The following is a 26,389-nucleotide window of genomic DNA, read 5'->3' on the forward strand; positions in this document are numbered from 1 at the left end:
ATCACTTTATTCTCCTCAGTGGATGGGAGCTAATTAAACTAGCTTTTTTTAGTAGTATAAAACTGTTGTCTTGCTTTCAGAACTGAGATTTTTTTTTTTTTTAAAGGTAGCAAGACATTTCCAGCGTCCACCTAATGCATTTTTATTCATCACTCCGTTTATCCAGTCGTTTTTGTTGCAAAAGAGACTTTTGGATTTTATGGATTGAATTTGGAAAAAATCCTGGAATATTTTCATTATGAAATGCACAAAGGAAAGCAGCCACATTTGAATATTATAATATGCCTCCCACCTAACAGTATATGAATTACCTGTAATCCCAGAAAATAATAACGCATTCGTTGTAGGCAGGTGTCTTTTTATTATAGCTGGAGGCTGTATGCTGCTCGGTGCTGGCAAGGTGAAAACACATCCTTTACAAACCACACAATATACACATATTAACCCTAAACCATTACACAATGACTGTCTCGGTGACTGCCAACTTTAACATTTCTCTTCCCGTTTGCACTTGCCTATACAGTCAAAAATTCAGACTAGTTTTTTAGGTTTTAAGGCACATCCAGTGTGGAAAAAAAGTGTTGTTCAGGAAAACCCTAATTACAAAAATTACAGTCGTCATTAATCGCAGAACTAAACTAAAAGCCATTACAGAAAATTGTAAAAACAATTAGTTGCTAAATGCATCTTTACAAGGTGAATAAAATAGCTTTTTTTGTAATTGTTAAAAGTAAATGCTCAGGTTGTACAATAGCACAAATCGTTAATATATCTAGATGATTTATTTCTGTTGTCTTGTTATTTTTATTTTTTAAATAAGAGTGTAGCAGTGAATTTAAATGTTTTTGCTAAGACCTAAACGAACCTGTTTCTAAAGCATTTCATTATTGAACGCACATTTGCTGTTCAGATTTTTAACAGGCCCATTCTGTCATTTATTAAAACAAATCTGGAAATTATTACTGCATCTCAGAGCTCTTTTAATTGAGTTATCCTCTTGCTTATTCAAATGAGATCCTGCAGTTGTGAATATTTCAGGTCTGGTGTACCAGTGATGAGAAATAACCTTTATTAAATTTGGATTACCATCAGAAACGTTAATTAATTTATCATTTTGATTGTCATTCTTGAACATGCATTCGGCTTTGCATGATTTGCTTTGTAAATAATGGTGTGTGTTACTGTGGGGATTTTTCCCTATGTGTTTACCGCTGTATCGTTAGGTTGATATTGTAGTGCAGTATTTTATCTTGGGTTTGAGTGTTTGTTTTAATGGATAATACCATTTGGATCATGCTCCGATTGTGTGCTGGTATCCATTTTGCTCCATTGCACCAGCTCCTCCTCCTGCAGCATGCCATGGCACGTCTCACTGACGAGCAAATGATGTGCGTTTAATGGCTCATACCAGTTTACAGTGGCATCGGTGGCAGCCATATAAATATTTAAGATAAAATCTGCCACCATGCAAAATGCTGATTGTATTGCATGCAGTGTTTTAATAATACACACTGAGAAATACGGTGTGTGGTGAGAAGAGAATTTTGTAGTTGTGTGTGTGTGTGTGTGTGTGTGTGGGGTGGGGGGGGGGGGGGGGGGGGGGGGGGGGGGGGGGTATTTGTGTGTGTTTTTAAGGAAAGATAATTCAATTTAGATTCCTGTTTGTGGTGTTTTGTAGCTGTTAAGTAAAAAATGGATCTGGTAATTTACTGTTTAGATGCCATTGTTTGTTATAGGCCTAGGCCTTTTTATTTACATGCTGACATGCTGTGCAAACTCTGCAAAGGGTATTTTCATAAGCTTTGAATGTTGTTGTTTTTTTTGGCATATTTGGTGTTTTATTTAAAATGTTCTCTTGTGTTTTAAGGTTACAATTATGCCCTGTTGTAAACACATATGCCACAGAAGCAAAAAATAATAATAGTACCTCTAACTAAGTCCAACTACAGATATTTCCACATCTCTGTTCTAAATTATGATCTCATGCCAGTATTTATTTTTTTAATACTCTCCTCTCAAAACTAAAATTTATTTTTTGTTTTTGGGTCATTTGTTAAATTGCTTGTTTTTCTACATTTTTAAGTCTGTATAAAAGCATCTAATCAAAGAATGAGTATATTGTACATTTAATTGTCGTCTTTGTATGGAAAATGACTATTAATTAGTAAATATTATAGTAAATATTAAAATTAATTGTTGTGTATATTATAATAATAATGTTCAGAATAGTTATGTATAATATATAATATTATATATATATATAATGTTATATATAATATAGATGTATATAATAACAATTATATTATGTGTGTGTGTGTGTGTGTATATATATATATATATATATATATATATATATATATATATATATATATATATATATATATATACACACCTACATACACACACACTGCCTGCCTACACATGTATATGTACTATATATATAGCCTATATATATATTATATGTAAATAATAATTGTGTGTGTGTAAATGTATATAAAATTCCAAATATTTGCTGTATGAACTTATTCTTACTCGCATTCATACAATTTTGTCCTTTGTATGCTTGCATTTTTCTGCTTATTAGCAATGCTTTTACATTGCAGGCCAAAATGCTTTTGTCGTTAGCAAGACCGACTTAGCCATAACCTAATAATAAGCAATAAATAATCCAAACCCATTGTAGGTTGCTGTTACGTGGATCAGACCTCTTTGATTTGTTCTTGAGGCTTATTTAGTTTGCTCTTAATGGGAGATATAGATGACTCTGGCCAGTCCAGATCAGAGTGTTTGTTTTGAAGTAATAACATCTAGCGTCCTGCAGAGCGTCTGAGGTATAAAGACTTTGACCGACCAATGTCACTTTCTTATTCCAGCCCCAGCATGAGGATGAATGATTCTTCCTCTCTTCATGGGAGAGTGAATATAGTGTCTCTTTTGTGTTTGTGCTCTTTGAAGGCTTTAATTGCTGTGCGATGTTGGCCTGCTGCAAAGCAGAGCTGAGGTTGTGGTACCGCGGGGTATTAAGTGGCTCATTTCCCTCTCTCTCCTGGGGCAAAAAAGAGGCGGCTCTGTGTATCGCTGCAGGACTCGTCTCTGGTGAGACCAAGGCTGTGTTTCCAATGAAATACTAGCTTACTACATACTGGATACTGTGCGGTGTACACTATATACTGCATACTAGTTTTTTAATAGCATTATCATATGACCTCATTATGTTTGTCACAACCTTTTTGTGTTATATGTTTAGTTCAGAAATGGAAGGTTGAGTCAAAAGCTTTGCTTTGTGGGATACAGTATTCCTCATAATTACTCTTCAGCTCATTTTAGACTTTGTAGTTGGTCATCCATGTATTTTATGCTTATAGAAAATACTGTGCTCTATATGCATGCTACTGTATATACTGCAGAAATAGTAAGTAGTACATTCCCTGTTCTTTTCAGTTACCTTTTTCAGTCTGCTCCATCACCTGGTCTGTCTCGTCCTCTTTCACTTCACTCCGTCTGTCCTGCTTCCCATCAGCCGGAGATTTGCTTACCCAGTCATGCAGAGATAAGCCCTCCACACCAAAACAAAGCCCCTAACCATGTTACGACTCTTTTACCAGCTGTGGATTCAGAATTGACTCTGTAACATCTGCAGCATGAAGGCAAGTGAGAGATACGATAACCCACAGCACATTTACAAGCCACATGAAAGCAAAATGTATTTTAATAACCAAGTTAGTTTAAAGCGGAAGTGATTGGATTTTTATAAGCACTTGACCTGTTTCTCTGACCCGGGCTGTGTCTGAAATTTCACACTTTCTGAGTAAGTAGCTCTTTTGAATAAGTAACCTGCAATCATTAAAACAGTATGTTCTATATAGAATGATTGCATGTAGCATGAATCTAATCCAGACATGCTACATTTGTCATGTTGTCATTGTCATGTGACCTACCTTCACTGGCATTCACAAATCCTCTCCCATAGCATCATGCAATATTTTCACCTCCTTTTTTATGAATACTGTGAAATCAGGCATACTACTGTTTTTGCTTACTTTTATTTATTTTTTGTCAAACTGCAGCTATTCTTAGTAGTTGACATTTTAACTCTTTTAAAATGTAAACCCAAACATGTAGGTGTCCTGGTTAATGAGTGGTTTTAAGTTACAAAAACACTACTACTTTTTTTTTTTTTTTTTTTTTTTTAATGCTATGTACCATTTTCCCCTCTGAAAATCAATTTGCCGTTGATGTAAACAGGACTGGAAAATATTAGCTACTAATATGATGGCACAGTGTTTTACAGTTCAAGCTAGACATGGATAAAAATTAAGTCTGCATTACTTTATGTCCCTGAATAAGAAGTTAAATGCACTGTAAATACTGTTTCATGTCTTTTTTTTTCTTTTCTTTTTCAGGAGTGATTCACCAGAAATTATGAAAATAAATTATTAAAAATATATTAAATATAAATAAATCTGAAATTATTTGTGACGACTCATGAATTTTCAGCAAATAACTATTTTTCTCTGTTTCTCTCTATAATATGGCCGTTTTTCAAGAAAGACTACATTATGGTGCTTTTATGTTTTTTGTTGTAATTTTTTGTTTAATTTACTTTGATTATATGGAAAAGAGCAGCTAAAACATTCTTGTAAATATCTTCTTTTTTTTTGTTCTGTGGAATAAAGAAAGGTAACATCAAGGAATGATGTAAGTGTGAGAAATACACTTTTGGATGAACTGGTCCATTTATAATAAAACCAGTCTGACACTTTTGTTGTTTTGAAAATAAACTGAAGCATGTAGTTAAGTGGATATGGTTACCCAAAATGGCTTCTGTTTTCACCTGTGACTGGACCCAGTGTTCGCAACCATCATCGGTGCACTCAATGTCTGCAGCCAGTGAGCCATATCATATTTATGTAGTGTTTTTTTTCCAGTCATGTCTTCTTGTGAAAGGATCAGAGGAGTCGTGGTTGGTGGTGGGTGTCTGCAGGGTATCAAGGGAAGTCTGTGCTGGCACTGCCTTACAAGGACACTCACGTCAGGCGGAGTGGGGAAAGCTGCTCGTAAATCAATTAGGGGTTTGGCCCAGTTACTGCCCAAGCCCAGATCTGCCAGCATCGTAAAGTAAACGGAGAGCCGGCAGTCTCGCATCCGAGAGAAAGAGGCGGCGGTCTTCTGGAGTTTGGCTGTGCCACCGTCTCTGCAGATTCAGAGACAGCTGCTCGGAGCTTTTGAGATTGCTAAGGGCTGCTGTCATCAGGGTGTCAGTGATCTGATGAAAAACCCGGCGCTCCCCGTTCATCACATCCTGGAGCCGCGCCCCTCCGTGAGGCTTTGATTTCAGGGCTGGCGGCTAGAGAAAGATGGCCTTATCTGCAGGTGATAATATCGGATTCGCTATCAGTGAACGGTACATTTGGCTCAGTGTGACGAACACAGATTTTCTCTCTGCTGAGTGACGCTGTGTGCTGATAATGCTGCTCAGTGGGAAATGCTGAGCTCGGGTTAATTGAGATGGACCTATGAATATGACACCAAATTCATTTCAGATTACAAAGATTGTACTTTTTTATTGCATGATGAAATTTTTAACCAGTCGGTGTGATCATAAAAGGCCCTTGGTTTCTGTAACGGGTCATATTTTACACTTTAATATGTATTTGTTTTTGTTTTTTTACTCTAAAGTTTAATCCTAGTCAAGTTTTATTTTTTTTATTTTTTTGAAAACTTTCACATTCATAAGCCAAACATTAATAATATGGCCAGTAATTTTTATTTTTAATTTTTTTTATAGCTGATCTTAAAATTCCACTAAAAATTAAAATTAGTCAATTAAGTGAATTTTAGTATCACAACATTATTCGTTATGGATATTCAGAATATAATATTTTAAAGTGCCCCTATTATTACAAAGTTTTAAATCTGAAAGTGCACCCTGTATAAAGTTATTGTCTTTCAAAAGAAAGAGTCGACTCTGAATCATTGAAACGAGTCGTTTTTTAAAATGTTTTAAAATGTCATGTTGACGTCAACATGAAACATTAGCCTATTGCCTGCCCACTTGTTGGTCTGAATGAAAATGCAAATTCATTCTTTGCCACTAGATGCCGCTTTTGTAGCGGTAAAAATAGCTATTTTCCCGGTAACGCTGTACACAAAGCAGCACTGCTCAAATGTAGCTTTTATTATGAAATGGAAACAACATCGACCAATTGGACCAATCACTGCAGATCAGCGTCACGCAAAGAGGGGTTTGGAAAAATTAATCGTTGAGTGAATCGTTTGGGAGTCGTTAAGCAAATAAGGTAAAAATGAATGCATATTACAAGACAATGATAGTGTTTTTTGACCTTGCATGCATGTCAACCTGTTGATGGGGACTCCCAAAACCAAAATATGAACCTTTCATTACCCATGATAGCGGCACTTTAATACATATTTTAATCTAAATCTCTATATTTAATAGTGATTTTTTTTTTTTTTTTTAAATGCAATAATCCTTTCATAAAGTTTTGCATTATATATTTGTATTAGATGACAGCAAAGGTAATGTAATAGCAGAAATAAGTATGACCAATTAAATATTGGCCAATATCTTTAAATTGAAAAAAATCTTCAATATCAGATTTTTAGTGATACCAATAATTCATGCTTATTAACATAAAACCACCCATAATCTCAAATCAACATTTGATCAAGAAAGAATGTCGTACAGAAATGGTGTTAAGTAAATTATTTTATTGCACAGAATTTTCTTTTAGGACTTGTAAATGTAACACTCTAGTTAACCTCTTCAAACATGATGTTCACACCGTCATTAAAGACTCAGTTCACCCAAAAATGAAAACGTGGTCGCTATTGACTTCCATAGTATATCAATGGCGACCGTCAACTGTTTGGTTCCCAACATTCTTCAAAATATCTTCTTTTGTGCTCAACAGAAGAAAGAAACTCATAAAGGTTTGGAACGACTTGATGGTTGAGTATATTTCATGTAAATTTCATTTCTCTGGGTGGTCCTATGTTAATGAGCGCATGGTCAACATCATAATCAGCATGACTTTTGCAGAAGATCAAAGAAAATCCTGTTTTCCCAAATATATTGCTTAAAGCTACAGCGGATGTTACACACAGAGAAGTGTGTGTCAGTCTGTGACCCTGTTGAACCTACATATTCTCGCAATTGTATGACGAGATTATGTAAGAAATGTGTGTGTATAGTTGCTAGCGAGATTTTGCAGCGCTTTATGAACAGCACTTGCCAAATTGAACTCTTTACGGCAGACTATATTTACACCACCTTTCAGTCCCCAGTGTCTTTCTCACTGGAAGCACTGTAATGCTGTGAATGGTTACAATGGGAGTGTGGACGTGGTGAATCCTAGTGGAGGACTGTTTCTTAGGTTTTTAGTTACCTATTGAGACTAGATGAAAACAGGCGGAGAAAGGACAGCTAGGGGAAAGGGCTTAATCTCAGGCAACGTGAGACCGTCCTGTTCCCAGCAGTCTGTAGAGGGAAAATAAAACAATAGCTGTCGGGCTGTGACCCTGGACAAGTTTTTCGTCCAAGTACAAGTTTCGGATGATAGTCTAGCTTGACTGAAACAGGCCTTTCTGTCCGTTTATCACCTTGTGGCAGGGGTACAAAATGTGCAAGGAAATCGAAAACAAACCACACAGAAATGTGCAGAGATTTAATCTTCAACACAATATCAGATTAAAGTGTATAATGATTTATTACCGGGTTAATTTAGAGTCTGCAGTTATTTTAGGAATGTCCAGTCCTCCATTACTGAGCAAGTCAGAGTAAACACTGCAGTCACATTATTTCATAGGGCGAACTGAAGCCTGAAACATGCTCAATGTCCATGGTTTCTGGGGCTTCTAGGGGTTTTTTATTCAATCGGTCAATTTATTTTATTCAACAGACAAGTTTTTTAGAGTAATAAATAAATATATAATAAAATATTATTGTGTATTATTATACTGAACATATTTATCTGCAGAGTTTTCTAACTGTACTGTAGTAGGTTGAAAAACACACACGGTTTGCTTAATATAAAGTATTTCCTAGATAATATTTTACAGGAATAGGCCTAGTTCACCCAAAAGTGAAAATTCTATTATACTCAGTTTTTTTTTTCTTGTGTTCAACAGAAGAAATAAACTTTATACAGGGTTGAAACAACTTGAGTAAATGATGACAGGATTTTCACTTTTTGTTGAACTATTCATTTAATTTAAATTTTTTTTACTTAAGTGCAGTGAGAACATAGGCCACACTGTGTATTTAATTTAAAAATGTAGTAAAACTAATATTGTGAAATATTATTACAATTTAATAGAACTGTTTTGTATTTGAATATATTTTAAAATCTCATTTATTCCTGTGATGGCAAAGCTGAATTTTCAGCATCATTACTCATGATCTTTTAGAAATGATTATAATATGCTGATTTGATGCACAAGAAACATTTCTTATTATCAACGTTGAAAAAGTTTTGCTGCTTAACATTTGATTGCATATTTTTGTGCAAAACCTTGATTCTTTAAATAGAGGTTTCAAAAGAACAGCATTTATTTGAAATAGAAATCTTGCATTGCTGTAACTTTTGATCATTTGGCATCATGGCAGTCGTTGGCCTTACCAAGAAAATCATAGACCATTTATGCTAATAATGCTTAATATGGCACCCCTGGTAGCAATGCAGAGAAAACAGCTTCATTCTTTGTGTATTTGCATAGAATCAGCAACTTTTGAGAGAAAAAAAAAAAGTTTTATTATTTATGAGTTAACTTCTAAGCTTCGTACTGAATAGAGCCGTGGAGTCACACTGTGGTCATATTGCCAAAAAAAAACACCATGGGGAAGTTTAATTCGGTAGACACTGCATGTTCTTTAATGCTTCTCCTCAGCTCATCTTTCATTTTGTCATGTAATAACTGTCTGGAAACTTTTGCAGCAATTGGATCTTATTCCCTTCCATTTTTTGTTTTTTTTTGAGTGATGCTTGTGCTGACTTTCACTTCTCTGTTCCTCAGAAGTGTGCATGCTGTCAATGGAGAGGATTGTTGAAAGGATGCACAAATGACTCTTTCATGTGGACAAAATAAGTATCTGATGCAACTGAACCAGAGACACCCATCCCAGCTTGTTTGAGGACAGCTTAAAATGATTTTGGATTTATTAATGCTGTACAGAGCCGTTTTGATCTCTGTCCCTTAGTGGAATCGTTCCGCAGTGCTTTGTCATCCGTCCCTGTGGCTGTGTTCCCACAGATGTGATCTTATCAATGCTGACGTTGAGTCAGTGATTCAGTGATGGTGTGTGGTGGCTGGTTGCCCGATGGTTTAGTGTTGAAGCACAGCACAAACATGTCGACTGTCTCCTTGCAGTCTGGCACCTTCACAAACTGGCGCCGACCCTGCTGTGAATCTGCTGTTGACTTGAGTGTGCGTGGGGAGAAATGAACAGTTTTTTTTTGTCTCGTCTTACCACAAAGTGAGAGAGAATCCTGCTACAGTGTTGCTGTGGTGTCAGTCGCAACGTGTCGCTAACATTGACTTTCTTCTTGGTTTCAGTTTGCTATTTGTATTATCTTTCTTCGGTGAAACACAAAAGAAGATATTTTTGAAAATGCTGAGGCTTATATTTTCCAAAATGGTAAATGGTGAATTTTTTTTTTTAAATGGACTGTAAAGTGCCAAAAACACAAAAAGTTAGGCTAGTCCATACCAGGGAACTTTTAGGACCCCAAACTATTCTATTCACACCATCATGAGGTATGAAGACAGCTAAATATTTTCATTACAAGATTTTTATTATTATAAATATTCATTTGTTTGAACATTTACATTAAATATATTTACCAAAATAAATGCATAATAAGCTAATATTTTATGTAAACAACTTTTTATTTATTTGTAATTAATTAAAACATTCAGGTTAATATGAACTTAAATATTTTGTTAAACATTTAAGCAAACATTAAATTATTTATTTGAACATAGTTAAGTTTATTATGTTTAACAAAATAAATACAGAGGTTAACATTTGAAGTAAACATTTTATTTTATAATTTAATATCACCTTTTATGTAAGGTTTTGTTTCTTTTATTTTGGTAAACATATTTAAGTAAACTAACTTATTTATTTATTTGAACGTATTAATTTTGTTAAATATTAAACTTGGATGTTCAAAATGTTAACTTAAATGGTTAACAATTGTTTAATTTAATGTTTACTTACAAAATATTTATGTAAATGGTAATATTATCTTAAATATTTAAAATAATTAATGAAAAGTTGTTTACTTAAAACATTAACTTGTGCATTTATTGTGTTAAACATTAAACTTAGATAAGTTATTATTTTGAGTAAACAACATTTTTAATTATTTTAAACATTTAAGTTAACATTAGCTTTTACATAATTATTTTGTTAAACCTTTAAGTAAACATTATATATTTATTCAAACATTTAAGTTTAATATGTTTAACATATTTACCCAGCACTGGGTTGTATTTAAGCCAGCATTTTTTAGAGTGCATTTAAGTTGAAATATTAGCTTTTATGTATTTTATATTTCTAACTATTTTGCTTAACGTTTAATAATTTAACTTTTTTTTGTTTTTTGTTTATTCATTTATTTAAACACATTTAAACGTATGTCTCTGTGCGAACCCAGTCAATTTTGAGACATGAAGAGCTTTTATGTGGTGTTTTACAAAAAATATTGTCTGTTCCCAGCCAGGAAATGGAAGTTGAGGCAAAAGAGAGTGAATATCTTAGAACTCCAAAACCACTAACGTCTTAATTAAGGGTCTTGACGCCTGGGATGAAGATCTTCATTTTTTTGGCCTTGAGATCACAGTGGAAATGTGTAATTAAGGGTTTTATTGTAGTTTACCCTCTGTTAAATTCCCTCAAAGTATTAATCCAGTTGGCCCTTTTCTTGTCAGAATTGCCCAAAGCTATAAAAACCAGAGTGCATTTGTGATTAACAAGAACCAAATTGAATGAGTCATGGGGGTTGATGAAACGTTATATAACCTTAGTGCATGAACTCTGCCACATAGCCTGGGGAATGAACTGGGAGCTCGTTTCTTCTGCGGTAAGTGGGAAGATCTGGGGCCTGGCCAAATCCTTCTAATCGCTTCATCTCAAGTGGATTACAGCCGATTAGCACCTCTGAAGTCATCAGAGCGACCTCTCGATCCGGATGGCTCTGCGCCTTGTCCCCTCACCTCTGAGGGACGAGACCCACTCTGAAGTGACTCCTCCGTGTCAGTCGGTCTCCATCAGCTTTGCTGGGCTTTGCTCTTGGTGACTTAGACAGATGTTAGATTTGGAGGGAAGCTGCTAAGCTCCAGTCGCTGACTCGTGTACAGGGTGGGAAATTAACACCATGCAATTTTGTTTTCACAGTGGTGGGTCATTTTGTGGGCGACGTGTTTCTCATGTTCCTTTGACAAAAATAGCTGTTGTTTAGAAACAATGTTGTGCTTCTGTTGAAGTAACATTATATTTAGAAGCTTGTTTGAATGTTCGTCTGTCTGTCTTTCTATCTATCTAGTTGTGCTGCTTAATATTTTTGTAGAGAATTTTCTATCTTTATATACAAATATATATATATTTTTATATATCTTTATAATGGTACAAAATATTTCTCTTTTGAGTCACTTAATGACTCTTTATTTATTTATTATTTTAATTAAGTGTGTGTTGTTTGTTTGTACTGGGTTCCAAAAACAGTGAACTGAGGCTCATAATCCGGTTTGAATCCACTTACAGCTAAAGACAGTGTGAATGCAAAGACAATACAGTTATAAAACCTGTCTGGATTAGGATTGCTCACAGTTGTTGATTTATTGACCAGTCATCCAAAAATCACTTGGGCTATTTAGTGAGGCAGCGTAGTTTATCTATACAGTATGTATATGAGTTTCCTGGAAAATGTTTTTTAAATTTTTTTTATTAAATTTCACATATAGCCTATATGGAGTGGTGGTAAATAAAGCCTATTTCAGTAGAAAAATTTAAAACATCTGAAAATGTCTGTATTCATCAGCTAATGGGCATGCTGATGGTAAAGTTAATTCTCCAATCTGATCATGTAATAGTGTGACTGTATCTAAAGGAATCTGACTAAGTTGTCCGTCAAGCCTCTTTAGCATAATATCCAAATGTTCCTTATAGGCATGTGCTATTGAACCTCGGCCAATAAACCAAAGCTATTGAGTGCTAGCTTCTTAAGGCTATACGTCTGTTTGTGTGGTTTTTATTTGCCAGAGGTTATTGCTAGTCCTGCACGCTTCTCCCGTTTCAGCTTTAACGGTTGGAGGGGCTTTATGTGCATGCAGACCCAAAGCTGTTGATTGACTAAAGGTGCAGCTGTGGCTAATAACAGGACCGAGGTGCTGCTCTACAGCATGTACATTAGCTTTAACAGATGTGAAGTGTAGAGGAAACGGACATCGTGGCGCTGACCCTGAAATTAGCTCCGTTTTATAACATCTCAAAGTGTCAGAGTACAAAACTTTCCAATAAACGAAAACATTAAAGGACGTTTCCACAGTCTGTCATTGCTTTTCTTTTCTTTTTATTAGTATATCATCTGCAAAAGTGTTTTTAACATTTGTGCCGAAAATGCTTGGGGCCTCTGGAACCTGGAAGTATTTCCTGCTGGCTGCTTTTGCTGTATAGTGTCAAATAAAATTCCATCTGCTTTTTATTGACCTTATTATACGTCTGGTGTTTCGACAAAGGATGTCATACAATCCTCTTGGCTTGTGTGCCCAGTATGCACTCAAAAATCCACTGTCCTGAGATTTCTTTGGGAAACTCCTCTATTTTTAAAGCGAAAGAAAACAATGCAAATCCTCTTGTGTAATGCATCTCGTTTCTTTGGGATTGATGTTATCAAATTGCACATGAATGCAGGACTATCATTCGTGTGTGTTGGCACAGCCGTGCAAGAAGGACAAGCCTCATAATTGAGTTTTCTTGCAGTGTGGTTTGGACTCACAGCAGACTGAACTGCTGCTCCGACAACTGTGAGCCTTCAGTACTTCACAATTGGTGTCTTGTGATTGAATTGTGGGAAACGACAGAGAATTTCCAGAATGCAGGGCAGTAAGTGTGTGCTAAAATGAAAAGTTAAGAACAGAGAGAGTTTTAGTAGAAGGTTATTTAGGGGTATTCTGGGTAGGCCATAGTGGCATTCACAGTGAATGACAGGAAGTCGGTCATTTTCAATGGCAGTTGCCGACTTCCACCGACATTAGCTGTGAGTTTTCAAATAGTTGAGAAAAGTTTGACTAAGGAAGTGAGCGTCAATGAAATATCATTTTTCAAGGCACTGAAGGACCCAAAAAATTAACATTTGTTGAACTTTTAATTACCCTCAGGCCATCCAAGATGTAGATCTTGTGTCTTAATTGGAACAGATCTGCAGAAATAGCATTACATCACTTGCTCAGTAATGGATCCTCTGCAGTGAATGGGTGCCGTCAGAATGAGAGTCCAAACAGTTGATAAAAACATCACAGTAATCCACAAGTAATCCACACGACCCCAGTCCATCAAATAACATCTTGTAAAGTTAAGAGCTGCGTGTTTTTAAGAAACAAACCCATCAAGATGTTTTTACTGAAGGAAGTGTGCTTATGGATTATAGATTCGTATTCTAGCTGGAAGCAAAGTTAAAAATGTCTTGATGAATTTGTTGATTTACAAGTGCAGCTTTTCACCTCACAATACATTAATTAATGGACTGGGCTCACATGGATTATTTGTTTGATTATTGTGATGTTTTTTCATTCTGACGGCACCCATTCACTGCAGAGGATACGTTGGTGAGCAAATGATGTAATGCTAAATTTCTCCAAGTCTGTTCTGATGAAGAAACAAACTCATCTACATTTTTGATGGCCTGAGGGTGAGTACATTTCAGCATATTTAAATTTTTGGGCGAACTATTCCTTTTTAACCCCATTTGTAATTAGAATTTTTAAAAGCTATGCTGAATAAAATTACTGTGGGTGTTAACAGGTCTTGATATTTCACTACAAAATGTGTTTCACTAGCTTGTTGCTTTGAGACCTGAAATAATGGGCAGCAGGAAATGAATTGTCTCCTTCCAGCTGTTGTTCTACTGAGGAGGTGCTTGATTGAGGATCATGAAGTGACGCTGAGAAATGATTGTTCAAAAACACAGCTGGGATGAACATAAAAAAAACATGTTTGGAGTTTTTCTACACAATAAATAATTTCAGGTCTAAAATCACTAGATTCACATGCCACTGATATTGAGAAGTAGCTGATCATGAGTTTTTCAATAAATAAATAAAATAATAATAAAAAAAATATGATGCTATATTGTATTCAGAATTTTTTTTATATATATATGAAAATGTTTTCTGAATACAATATAGCATAATTTTCTGGCATTATCATTTATTCAGCATTTCTGGTTTGTGGTATGGGTACTCTGGAAAATGGATTCTTCTGGTATTTCAGAAATTATTTTGCGTGAATTTTGTGTAATAGTTTCTGTTGTAAATGAAGCAGAAGAAGAGCAGGCTTTTTCCATGAGAGCTGTGGCACCTCCCACTGAGAGTGAACAGTGGGGAGTCTGTGTGACTTTGTGGATGGCCGTAATCGCTGTTTTGATTAATCATTTTCTCTGCAGCCTTTGAAACTGAGGGGGAATTGATCCCAAGGCCAGTTCAAATGAAAGGGTTTATAAGCTTAAGGCACTTGTACGAGCACGAGAGGTTGCATCTTTTGAGAGCGTTCTGGATAGATGTGTCCGGGCAATTAGAGATGCTTCATACATCTGTGAGATTACTGCTGTGGAAAAGCGTAGCGTGTCCCATTTCTGTTTAGCATTGTTGGTGCAGGTTAAACATTAAGTCGATGCTTGTGTTTAATGTGTGTAGTTCACAAGCAGATATGCTGAAAGTGGAAGTTATACAGTTTGTCATTGTTATACTTTGTGAACTTATTCTGTTGACGCTTTGAAGAATTATTTATTTGCCTAGTTTATTAAAGAGTTTCTCTCTGCCTTGTAAAGGACATAAAATTTTAGCAACATTATTTCCTTATTTGCAAAATATTTGTTTCTCAATTTATTTTAGAAAGCATTTATATTTATCTATGTAGTTCTGTCTGTCTGCCTGCCTGCCTTTCTATACAAAATATTGGTCTTTTCGTTTGCCTGTCTGTATAATCTGTATCTATTCATCTATCTAGATCTGTCTAAACTAGTTCTGACTGTCTGTCTAATCTGTATTGATCTAAATCTCTGTCTGTATAATCCTTATCTGTCTGTTTGTTTCTCTAATCTGTTTATGTCTATCTAGATCAGTCTACCTTTCTATTCAAAATATCGGTCTTCGTCTGGCTGTCTATAAAATATCGGCCTTCGTCCGTCTATAAAAAATACCAGCCTCTTTCAAATCTCCAGCCTCAGTTTGTCTGCCGATACAAAATATTGGTCTCCATCTGTTTGTCTATACAAAATATCAGTCTTCGTCTGTCTATACAAACTACCGGCCTTCGTCTCTTTGTCCGTTTATACAAAATATTAGTCTTTGTCCGTCTGTCTGTCTATAAAATATCAGTCTTTGTCTGTCTATAAAACAATTTGGTCTTCGTTCGTCTGTCCATCTGTCTCTGTCTATACAAAATATTGTGTCTGTCTCTCTCTGTCAATAGAAAATATCGGTCTTCGTCTGTCTTTCGGTTTGTCTATACAAAATATCGGTCTTCGTCTGTCTATACAAAATATCGGTCTTCGTCTGTCTATACAAAATATCGGTCTTCGTCTGTCTATACAAAATATCGGTCTTCGTCTGTCTATGCAAAATATCGGTCTTCGTCTGTCTTTCTGTTTGTCTATACAAAATATCGGTCTTCGTCTGTCTATGCAAAATATCGGTCTTTGTCTGTCTGAACAAAATATCAATATTTCTTTCTGCCTGTCTGACTGTATAATATGTATTTTATCTATATATATATATATATATATATATATATATATATGCATGTATGTATGTTAATATGTATCTATCTACGTCTTGTCTGTCTTCCTGCCTTTCTATACAAAATGTCTTTCCGTATGTCTGTCGATGCTAATTATCGGTTTGTCTGTCTCCATTTGTCTGCCTGTCTATACAAAAAATGGGTCTATCTGCCTCCTTGTCTTGAACGTTAACCAGATTTTTGTCTAGTGTTACGACTGTCTAGGGGTCAGCCGTAACCGGAAAAAGGAACAGTCTCAATACCAGAGATGTTGAATAACAAGAATTTATTTATAAATAAGGGTTTAGCTTCAGGGGCAGACAAGGCCAAAATAGCAAACAAAAATATATTTTCGTAAACACACTATACTTCCTAAACCAAAAATACAGTTTCAACTTACCTGACTCCCTTAGCCAAAAACAATGAGAAAAGATGTTTCAAAATAAAATGGTGTCTAACCCCCTACCACCCTTAACTTACCAAAAACGTATTTACAAAAGATATATACAAGTTAGCAGTAAACAATTCACAATCGGAGTCCAATTTCGTAGTCAATCAGGCATGGGTCAAGTTAACAAGGAATATCACAAAATGGAAACAAAACAAATAAACTAAACTATCACAGAATTACAATCCCACTCACAATCTTAAGCACCCACACACTATCTCTGGTAAGACACCCAAAGACAAACGAATGACGGCGGCAGCGCACAAAGGCGAACTACAGAGTCACACACGATGGCACAATAATGGCCTCCATTGAGTGTTTGGGGCAGTCCTTATATCTGGGTCAGGTGAGGAGGAGAACCAATCGCAGCCTCCAGCAAATTATCTCAGGGAACCGCCCATCTGAAACACAAACATACACATACACAGAGAGAGCACAAGAGGGCATAATGAAACAAACAAATGATTAAGGCTCATAACACTAGATTTAACTGTCTCGTTGGTCTGCTGCTTGCCTGCCTGTCTTGAGTTGTCCATCAAGATCTGTTTGTCTAAATCTGATTATCTGTCTGCTTGCCTGCCTGTCTGTCTAGAATTTGTGTGCATGTCTAGGTCTATCTAGATCTGTTTATTTATATCTGTCACTCTAAAGGCATTAATGTATTTCAAGTTCTACAAGTATATTTAGAGCCTAGTATTTTTCTCTTGTAAACGTCAGAATCGTGAGTAAAGCCGGGGCGGCAGCAGGCCTCTCATTAACCCTGCGGCTCCTCCACCCAGCGCAGGTGAGCGTGTCCTTCACCACCTATTCATTCCTCCAGCAGCTTTAAAATCCTCCTCAGACCAGGCGGTTTGGCCCTGGATGCTGCTTCTGCCTCTCTGCCTTGGGTGCCTCTCATTCCCTCTGTCGTTCTGTTTCTGTATGCATCACTAGCTGCTGATGGAGCAGAGGTTCGGCTCTGGATTGGGTGAATGTGCAGCTTGTTTGCTTATAGAAAGAGAGGCCATGTGTAAGGACCGCCTGTTTGACTGCCAAGTGCTTCTTTGCCTCTTCTGCCTCCAATAGGACATGGGTGGGTTTGCTTTGAGGCTCTAACAGTATAATATGAGCAACAGCTGCTAGCGGGATTGAAAACATAAGGAAGTGATGACTGATGTTCAAAAGGAAAGTGTTATTTCTGAAGGGGCGGTATAGAGATAATTGTTAGGCGTAAAATGATATTTCACTCAAAAATGATTGTTCTGCCTTTTACCATATGACGTTGTTTAATCCGTAAAATGAAGGGAAAAAAAGTGCTTCAGAGAATGTTTTGCTGCTTTTTTACATGCAGACAGCATAAAGTGACTATCTCCAGTAAATTTGAGTTTTTCATCATTTTTCTTCGAATTACAGGAATGATGAAAGCTTTAATTTTTGTATGATGTAATACTTTAAGATAAAGTCTGTAAATTCAATAAGGACTACATTAGAATTAGTTTGATTATAGGCTAATTTTAGATTGAGCAATTTAAAGACCTACAACCTCTGTTGTAGCATCTGTCTATTAAGATGTGCTGCTATCAGTGTTGTTATTGTTAACTAAATCCAGTTAACTAAATGTAACTAAACCCAGAACAACTAGGCCTATTTAAAAAAAACATTTTTTATATAAAATTAGTTAATAAAGCTGGAAAAAATTTTCAGATATAAACAAATATTGTTTTAGTTGGCAACTAACAGAAATAAAATCAGCTCTAAAATGACAAAATAAAAATATGAAATGATTATAAAATTAAAAACTAATAAAAATCACAATAGTACATGACTAAATTCATAAAACTTAACCTAAAATGAAAGAAAACTTAAAAAAAAATTCTGAAAACTGAAAATATAAAAATAAAAGCTAATTCAAAATATCACTAAGTCAAAATATTATATTGAATGTGGTTCTTAATTCCCTGCTTGCGTCTGCTTAAAAACAGAAAGTTGCCCAGCACATAACCTTGAATTACTGTCCGTTCATTAAGGCCAAGCCTCCGAGGGCTCTGCAGACAAAACCATTTTATCTTCTTCTGTTACGGAAACTTAGTCAGGGATGTCCCGTGGAGGATGCTGGCTGCCAAGAAAGTACGGGTTACCGAAATGTGGCATCCTCTACAAACCATGTCCTTACTGAGCGAGGCCTTTTCACCTCGAATGACCTGCAGTGACTCAAGCTCCTCTAGAAGATCTCTGCGTAATCGCTGCTCTCCGAAGGTTGCATCAAATAGAGACTACAACCAGTGCTGCTTGACTGTGTGGGTGGCGCTATATGGGGGAGGGTGGACGGTATTAGTAACATGCCTCAAATCCTTACTTTAATAACCCATAAGCCCCTTAACACTAATTACAGCTTAATACACTAATCAGTGTCTGTTTACGTTCCTCTGCTGCTGAGTAGTATAAATACTGCAGAAATCCTCTTAAATGGGAACAAGGCGTCAAACTGTTATATGTATAGCTGCAGTCTTATATAGCTGTAGACATACATCTGAGATCATATTTCCTGCTTCTTACTCCTGCAAAGCTCTGTTAGATGAAATATGGCAGAGGTCAGGATTGTACACTTGAAGACTGACCTGAATTGCTCAAGTCTGCTGGGACGGATGTGTAACTATTGTTTTGAGTCCTCCTGGAAATACAGAGCTCCGGAAAAGCCCACCATATTTATTTGATTTTGTAAGCCAACCATATATTTATGTAGATAACTGTCGTAAAAAAGTGGGATCTTGTTATTCTGAAAATTATAGTGTCTTCCAGGAATGGATTAGTATGGTCAACTGTAAACATTTGCACTGCCCCACTTTACATATTCTGCACAAATGTAATGTTTAAAATAGTTTGTGTATTTTATATTTTTATTTGATTTTATCTTCCTAAATTTTCTTGTTCTTATTGTATAGCTTTTACTTGCCTAGCTTTAAAATTGTTTACCTTGTTGTTCTATTTACTTTTTTCAACAACGATACATTAAATTAATCAAAAGTTACAGTTAAGACCTTTTTAATGTTACAAAAGCCCCCCCCCCAAATAAATGCTGCTCTTTTGAACTTACTAGCCTATTTATTAAAGAATTGAAAAAAAAAAAATCACTGTTCTACAAAAAGATTAAGCAGTATATTGGTAATAGCACCAAATCGGCTTATTCAAATGATTTCTGAAGGATCGTGTGGCACTGAAAATTCATCTTTCCCATCACAGAAAGAAATTACATTTTAAAATATTTTTAAATAAAAGATATTCTTGTTCATTTCTAATAATATTTCACAAATTACTATTCTTTACTGCATTTTTCATCAAATAAATGCAGCCTTGGTGAGCTTTAGAGACCCCTTTATAAAAACATTTAAAAATACTTTTGAACAGGAAAAAAATAATTCTCCGTATGAAAAGCTTGCTGTCATGTTTTAATGCACACAATTGTTGAATGGTATCTTTTGTTCTAATGTGTGTATGAGAGGGAGAGTATGTAGTCCACAGTGGAGGGTGTAGAAGGCAGTGTGTAGTTGAAAACAAAGACACCCCCTCGAGTGAATGACCAACCATTCTTCATCCTGCCTCGATTCATTTTATTCTGTCTGTTGTCCCCCAGCTGTGAGCGCAGCCAAACTAAATATCTGGCTTGGCCTCAGCACATGGAATATTTCTAAAGGGAAAAAGCAAAGCAGTTTATTTAAGTGCAGGGATGGATATATATGCAATAAACTGCCTTTTGTGGCCCATTTTGTGGATCTTAAACAGTGAAATGTTGCTTGGTGCATCTGTGTTTTTTGAGAATGACTTCTCAAAATGACCAGAATACCATGGAGTTCTTTACGTTGCAGCGATGGTATATCCATTTCTATGTTTAATAATCTGGTGATTTTAATTGAATTTTATTTCAATTTTTATTAAATTTTTTAAGTTCAAATTTTTCTTAACAAATCAGTCTGGCATCTGTACAAAACAATGAATTTTTTTTTTTTTTTTTACGATTAATCAGATAATTTTAATGTGTATATGTGAAATCCTGGAAGTCACACAGAGAACAACACACCACGAACTGCAGGTGTTGCCCGTTCTGTTTCCTCCGGCGGTGAACTCAATAAAAGTTTTTGTGGTATTGTTTTGGTTTCCAGGCTCTTGCTGTGCCATTCCTTTCTTTCTGTTCCCTGTTCCCATTAGTGTCTTTCCCCCTTTTTTGAAGAGATACCCATGAGTGGAATTGGCCTTGAAAGGTGAGCCAGCTAACCTGGAAATAGTATTTTAATTGGGCTGCCATAACTCCAGTTTATGCAGTCATCTATGGGAAAATTAAAATAAATGTCAACTGACTGAGGAAGTCTCGAGTCATCGCAGCTTGAAGGGTGGGCTGAGAGATTAAAAGGCCTTTCCAAAGAACTGTCTCTGACTTTGATCTTTAAATTGCAGTCACTGCATGTCATAATATACCATGTTAATTCTGCCAATGTTAGCCATGATTGTAATTACTACATGAAATATGTCTTGATAGTGGTTTGTGCTGATGGCTCATCTTTTGATTTGCTTGGGAATAAGCAGCTGTATTATTCCGAAGATTATTTTCAGTTAAACCGCACTAGCCTCTTTGGTGGGACAGAGTAAGAAGGAAACAGTGAGGCAGGCAGGGCAGGGCTCTCTCAAATGAGTAGATTGGCTTTTGGGTTGAGGTTTACACTAAGTGGTGGAATTTGGGTTGTGGGTTCGGGTTCTTGTGGTCTGGGTCTGCATTGTGTGAACTACAGGAAGAATGGCAACAAAATCAACAGTGACGTGAAGGACTTTAGACTTGGGAAGAAAGTTTATATCTGTGTTTTTACTGAGTTTTCTGAAGCTGTTAATTTCCCCTTCCACCTTAGCTTTAAAATCTCATTTAGGCTCAATATAAAAATATAAACATGCTTCACTCAAGGTTTCATGTCACTGGCACCAAACACCATTGGTTACCCATTGTTTTCATCATATGGGGAAAAGCAGCATGAACATTCCAGAACAGGTATGGGTGAGTAAAATGACTGTCACTTTAATTTTTTTTTTTAATTCTAGCTTGGGTCAAGAAGGAAATCCAGTCTGGTGCATTTTTGTATCTGTTTCTATTCTGTGTGCATTTTGTTTTGCAAAGAAAGAGGTCTTAGGCTCTCATTCTCAGTGGTGGTTCCTGGGGGTCTGTGCCATTTGAAACATAAATACTTTTAAAGTTTAATGTTCTGCAGGGGTGAGTATCCAAGAGTGAGAACAGATACTTAAGTGTGGAGAGAGCCGTTTAAAAATTTACTACGCCAGAGTGAGGTGAAAAGGCCAAAGGGGGAGACCTGAACACACGCTTTGTGTCTCCTCGCTTGCCCACTGTTCAATCTCACAAGAATGTCTCCTTTAGAATAGGCACAAAAGAGGTGAAGGTGGCTCCTTTGTCCCAGTACTTCTTTTTTGCTTTCTTCTTTTCCTAATGGTTTCTTTGAACTTCTCTGGTTTCCACTCTTTGCTGTTTTTCTCATTTTGTTTTATATTCCCAATTTCTTTTGCAGCAATTTTTATGAAAATGAATTTAAGCAATTAACCAGTCTAGTTCCCACCTTCCTGCTGGTCCAGATGCATTCCAGAATGACAAGATGGATTAGCTGTCTTTCCTTGTAAAAACACTGGTATGATTATGATGACAACATATATTTGCTGTTGGTGGAAAGGGCTCAAGGCCTGTGAGATAATTGCATTCACAGACTGGAAGGATTTGCTTCTTAGTAGCTCCTTGCAGCAGTTTCTCTTTGAAAGGCAGTTTAGCATTGCTGTTCTCTGGTCCAGGGCCCTGTCCCTAATGTTGCCCTAAGTTCTTGTGGTCCTCTATACTTTGGTGACGTAATGCCACATAGACTCTAGTGAAAGCCTGCATCAGTTTTGGCTATGCAAAAGGACCATAGTGGCTGCACCCTGAGCACCCTTCAGAATCATAAAATGACACATTGGGTACGCTTGTGGTCTTTGCAGTGGTCACCGCAAGCCTGCTAGACAGTGTACATCAAATCTGCCTTTTAGGACCTAGCCTAGTAGCCAGAAACTCAAAACACAAAGTCATCGCTTCGCCACAATGGCCTAATTCCTGTGAAAGACAAGTATCCTGGACTTTTAATAGACCTTTGAGAGAGCTCTGCAAGACTCTACTAACCCGCCCTTCATTGCTGAAAGGTTCCCCGTCGCTCTGAGAAGTTGATGCTCTCTTATGCTCTGAATGCAGCCATGCAACCATTACACACTTTCTCAGGCTCGAACAATAGACCCTTACGACCGGCCCCCATAATCCCCTCTTCTTCTGTCTCATTCATCCACCACTAAAACCCCTCTAAAGGCCATGCCCCCTGCAGTCCTATCAAGCCCAGTGTATACCTGCGTTTGTAACCAGCCGAAGTGACCGTGATTTCACATTTTGGCTGCTCCGTTCTGCACATTTGGCTGCATGTCAAGGTCAAAGTCGGGGGAGGTGCACGATTGACTGGATGTGAAAATCTGGTGTGTGGAAACAATTAAGTCTCCTTGCCAGTTTATTGATCCAAGCAGCAAGCCGGTTGGTCTGTTGGATTGCAGGTTTGGGGGATGGATGCTCGAGGAGAACGTTGGGCGGAACGCCAACTTTATTCCACGCCAACTCTCAGTGGGAGACCACACCATCTTTGAGCATGACTTGATGCATCCCACTGGCACGTGCACGTTTATGCACATTAACAACTTTTTTACCTTCCATTTCTTAATGCCTTCTGTTTTCCTAAATTTTCAGTGCACCCTCTACTGTGCGTAAATGAACTTAAAATATTAAGTATCATTATTGATACTTAATATCATTATTGAATGCTTTGCTATGGTTGACGTGTCCTGCATTAAAATGCTTTGCTGAAGCTCCTGGTTACTGTTTGACTGAGCACCCTGGAGAGTCTGCGAAAGAGAGCGGTAAATGTGAGGTGTGATCTGAGTGCACCTCAGACAGATGTGTTATTGAACGAAAGGAGTGTATCTTCAGTTTTGTGTGGATTACCTCCCCCTGGGCTGAGAGGTCTACCTCAAAGCAGAGGCTCTTGGGTTAAGCCTTTCTGTGCAACTGCAGCCTTTAATGAACCATGGGGGTCTGCACCGTCTGAGCACTTTGACAGGTGTCAAGGATTAAACTCGCCTTCTGGACACGGGCAGATTGCTCTCTCACTTTTTCCATTCTCTCTGTATTTTTCCCCCAGTCAGGCTGCTTTCAGACTTCATTAAAAATGTAATTATTCACTCATTAACCTTTCTAAGCGTTAAATTGCCTTTTTTTTCTGTGAAAATGGAGAGTTAGCACTGATAATTGTAGATCAAGGCGAGGGACAGGGGGTTACGGGAATTAGAGGGTTGAAGAAAGGAGTGGGATCCTGATTGGCATCGGGAATGATTGGTTGTCTGGTAAAATAATGCAGTGAAGATGAAGACAGAGTGTCTTGTGCCCACTGTGGAAGTGCCAATGTCATGACAACATTCTCGCTGGTAGAACATTGTGTGCTGGACAGTGAAGCTGGCATAACTGTCAATCAATAGAAGAATGCTGTATGCTCTTTTCCATTATCTGGGAACTGGCTGTCCATCAACTGAATGCCCATCACAACGTGCCACAGCTTACTTGATTTGGGAGCGAACAAGCTTTTTGCCATCTAGTTTTATTTTTTTTGTGTCTAGTCAAATTGCGTCACTGTTTTGAAAACTTTGTGGTGAGGACATTATTGGCTTGAAGTTAGTGGTTCCTGGTTCGAGACCAGCAGGTTTGAATTTCTATTCATACTGCCAGGAAATAGTTCACTGCATGTTGCCAATCACTGAGCTGATTGGTTGCTAGTACAGTGTTTCCCACAGGATTTTGTGAGACTTGTGGCGGCAGGTGACGTCACATTAATTTGCATATTTATTGACGTCATTGCGTCAAATTTGCTTTCAGACGAGTTTTGGCACTTCAGATCTGTTCTACTCTATGAAATGTCACATACTGTAATACAATTGAATGCCCAATAAAGCTGTTCACATTTTATTTTCTGTTTTTATGCATAAAACAAGTGTGTAGTAAACATGACCCAAGTATAAGTATAAAAAGTATGAACTCGACACATTAATACTACATGTTAATCAGGAATCACTCTCACTATACTCCTTAAATCCTGATTTATAATTGCGACATCGTCTGATAAAATCAATATACATCTATCTTACACTAAAAAGTGACGATGTGGTGGTTTTGGCTATATTACTGTTTTGTCTCTCATTCAGCGCACTGCCTGCGTCTGAGTAACAAACTATGCGCATATTAACAGACGAAATATGTTCATATTTAAAAGTCCAAACAATCAGTAAGCGACAGGTGCCTGGAAATGCTGTTTTGTAAATGATTTTTTGACGATTTGACTGCTTTACAGCCAACTGAAAGTGCTGTTTCTCTGCCGCTCACTGCACAGAACAGACGCCGAGAGAGGCGACACTGCGCCGGGAGAGTCAGACCTCGCGCTCGCGGCACAGTACTGGCGATATCTTACAACTGAACGATAGCTAAGGTTTTTTCAGAAAAGACACTAGGTTTGTCAGTATGTATCTGTTATGAGAAAAAAGCCACCAAAAGGGTCTGAAAGTTGCTAAATATTGTGCTAAAGTTGCGCTCGTGTGTGTGTGTGTTTGTGTGAGACGCGGGAGATGATGGCAGCAGGCGGTGGATATTGTTCTGGCCTGCCACAAATAAATCAACGTATGGGAAACACTGGAAATTGTGGGAGTGTCGACAGTTCTTGAGCACACAGAACGAGCAGTACGAAACGCATAGGGCGAGGGCAGATTTTCCACTAGTTAATCGATCGTGGATGGTTTCATTATCTCTGTGGATAAAAAAAAAAAAAAAGTAATAAAAACAAAAATGTGTCATGAAATATACTTGGCTGGCCGTTAATATAACTGGGTGGCCCGTCCAGGTAAAGTTGTGGGAAACACTGGGTTGCTAGGCATTTCCAGTTTTAGTTTCTGTAGTAATGGTTCTAAATGTCTCTAGAATGTTTTCCATATTGACACTCAAATAATTTCTGCTAAAAATGATTTTTTTTTTTTTTTAAGAATAAAAGGTTGTTCCCACTGCATATTTGCAAATATTGTACCTTTTAGTGGTATAACAGCTTGTCACTGGGCCTGAAAGGGACACATTTATACCTTGTCTACCCCTAAATGGTTCTTAGTAGTACCTCAAAATGATTTCACCCAAAAATGAAAATACTGTCATTAATTACTTGCCCTCATGACGTTCCAAACCCATGCGACCTTCATTCATCATGGAATTACCACCTTTAAGGCCCAGCAAGGCAATAAGGACATTGTTAAAATGTCCATGTGACATCAGTGGTGGTAATTTTATGAAGCTACGAAAATACTTTTTGTTCGCAAAATACATTCTCATAACTTCATAAAATTACAGTTGAACCACTGTCACATTGACTATTTTAAAGATGTACTTACTACTTTTCTGGGCCAGTTGCGTTGCTGTCTATGGAGGGTTAGAAAGCTCTCAGATTTCATCAAAAATATGTGCTCCGAAGATGAACAACGGTCTTACGGGTTTGGAACGACACGAGGGTGAGTAGCCTAATTAATGACGCAATTTTAATTTTTAGGTGAACTATCCTACTACTAGCATACATATTACTACTCTAAGGTACTAATATGCACCTTTTACAGGTAAATAAAGTTTGAACTTGGGCTTTTAAGGGTAGAGCCCTAGTGACAATCTGTTGTACCCCTTAAGGCACAGTTTTTGGAAATTTCTGACCATGTAATAGGCTATACCTAGAAACCATAAATTACAACGTAAATGGAGACTTATTTTCCTATGAATATAAGTTTTTGTCTTCCTGCACATCCTGATTTTG

At 36.9% G+C, this 26,389-nt stretch overlaps 1 protein-coding gene across 1 annotated transcript in view; it reads left to right on the forward strand.

The window, feature by feature from the left end:
* The window catches only part of LOC306851520 (nucleoredoxin-like), a 69,695-nt gene that overhangs the window by 663 nt on the left and 42,643 nt on the right, over positions 1 to 26,389 (forward strand). The gene's annotated exons all lie outside the window — the stretch shown is intronic.

Source organism: Barbus barbus (assembly GCF_936440315.1).
Source record: "Barbus barbus genome assembly, chromosome: 31".
Lineage (NCBI taxonomy): Eukaryota > Metazoa > Chordata > Actinopteri > Cypriniformes > Cyprinidae > Barbus > Barbus barbus.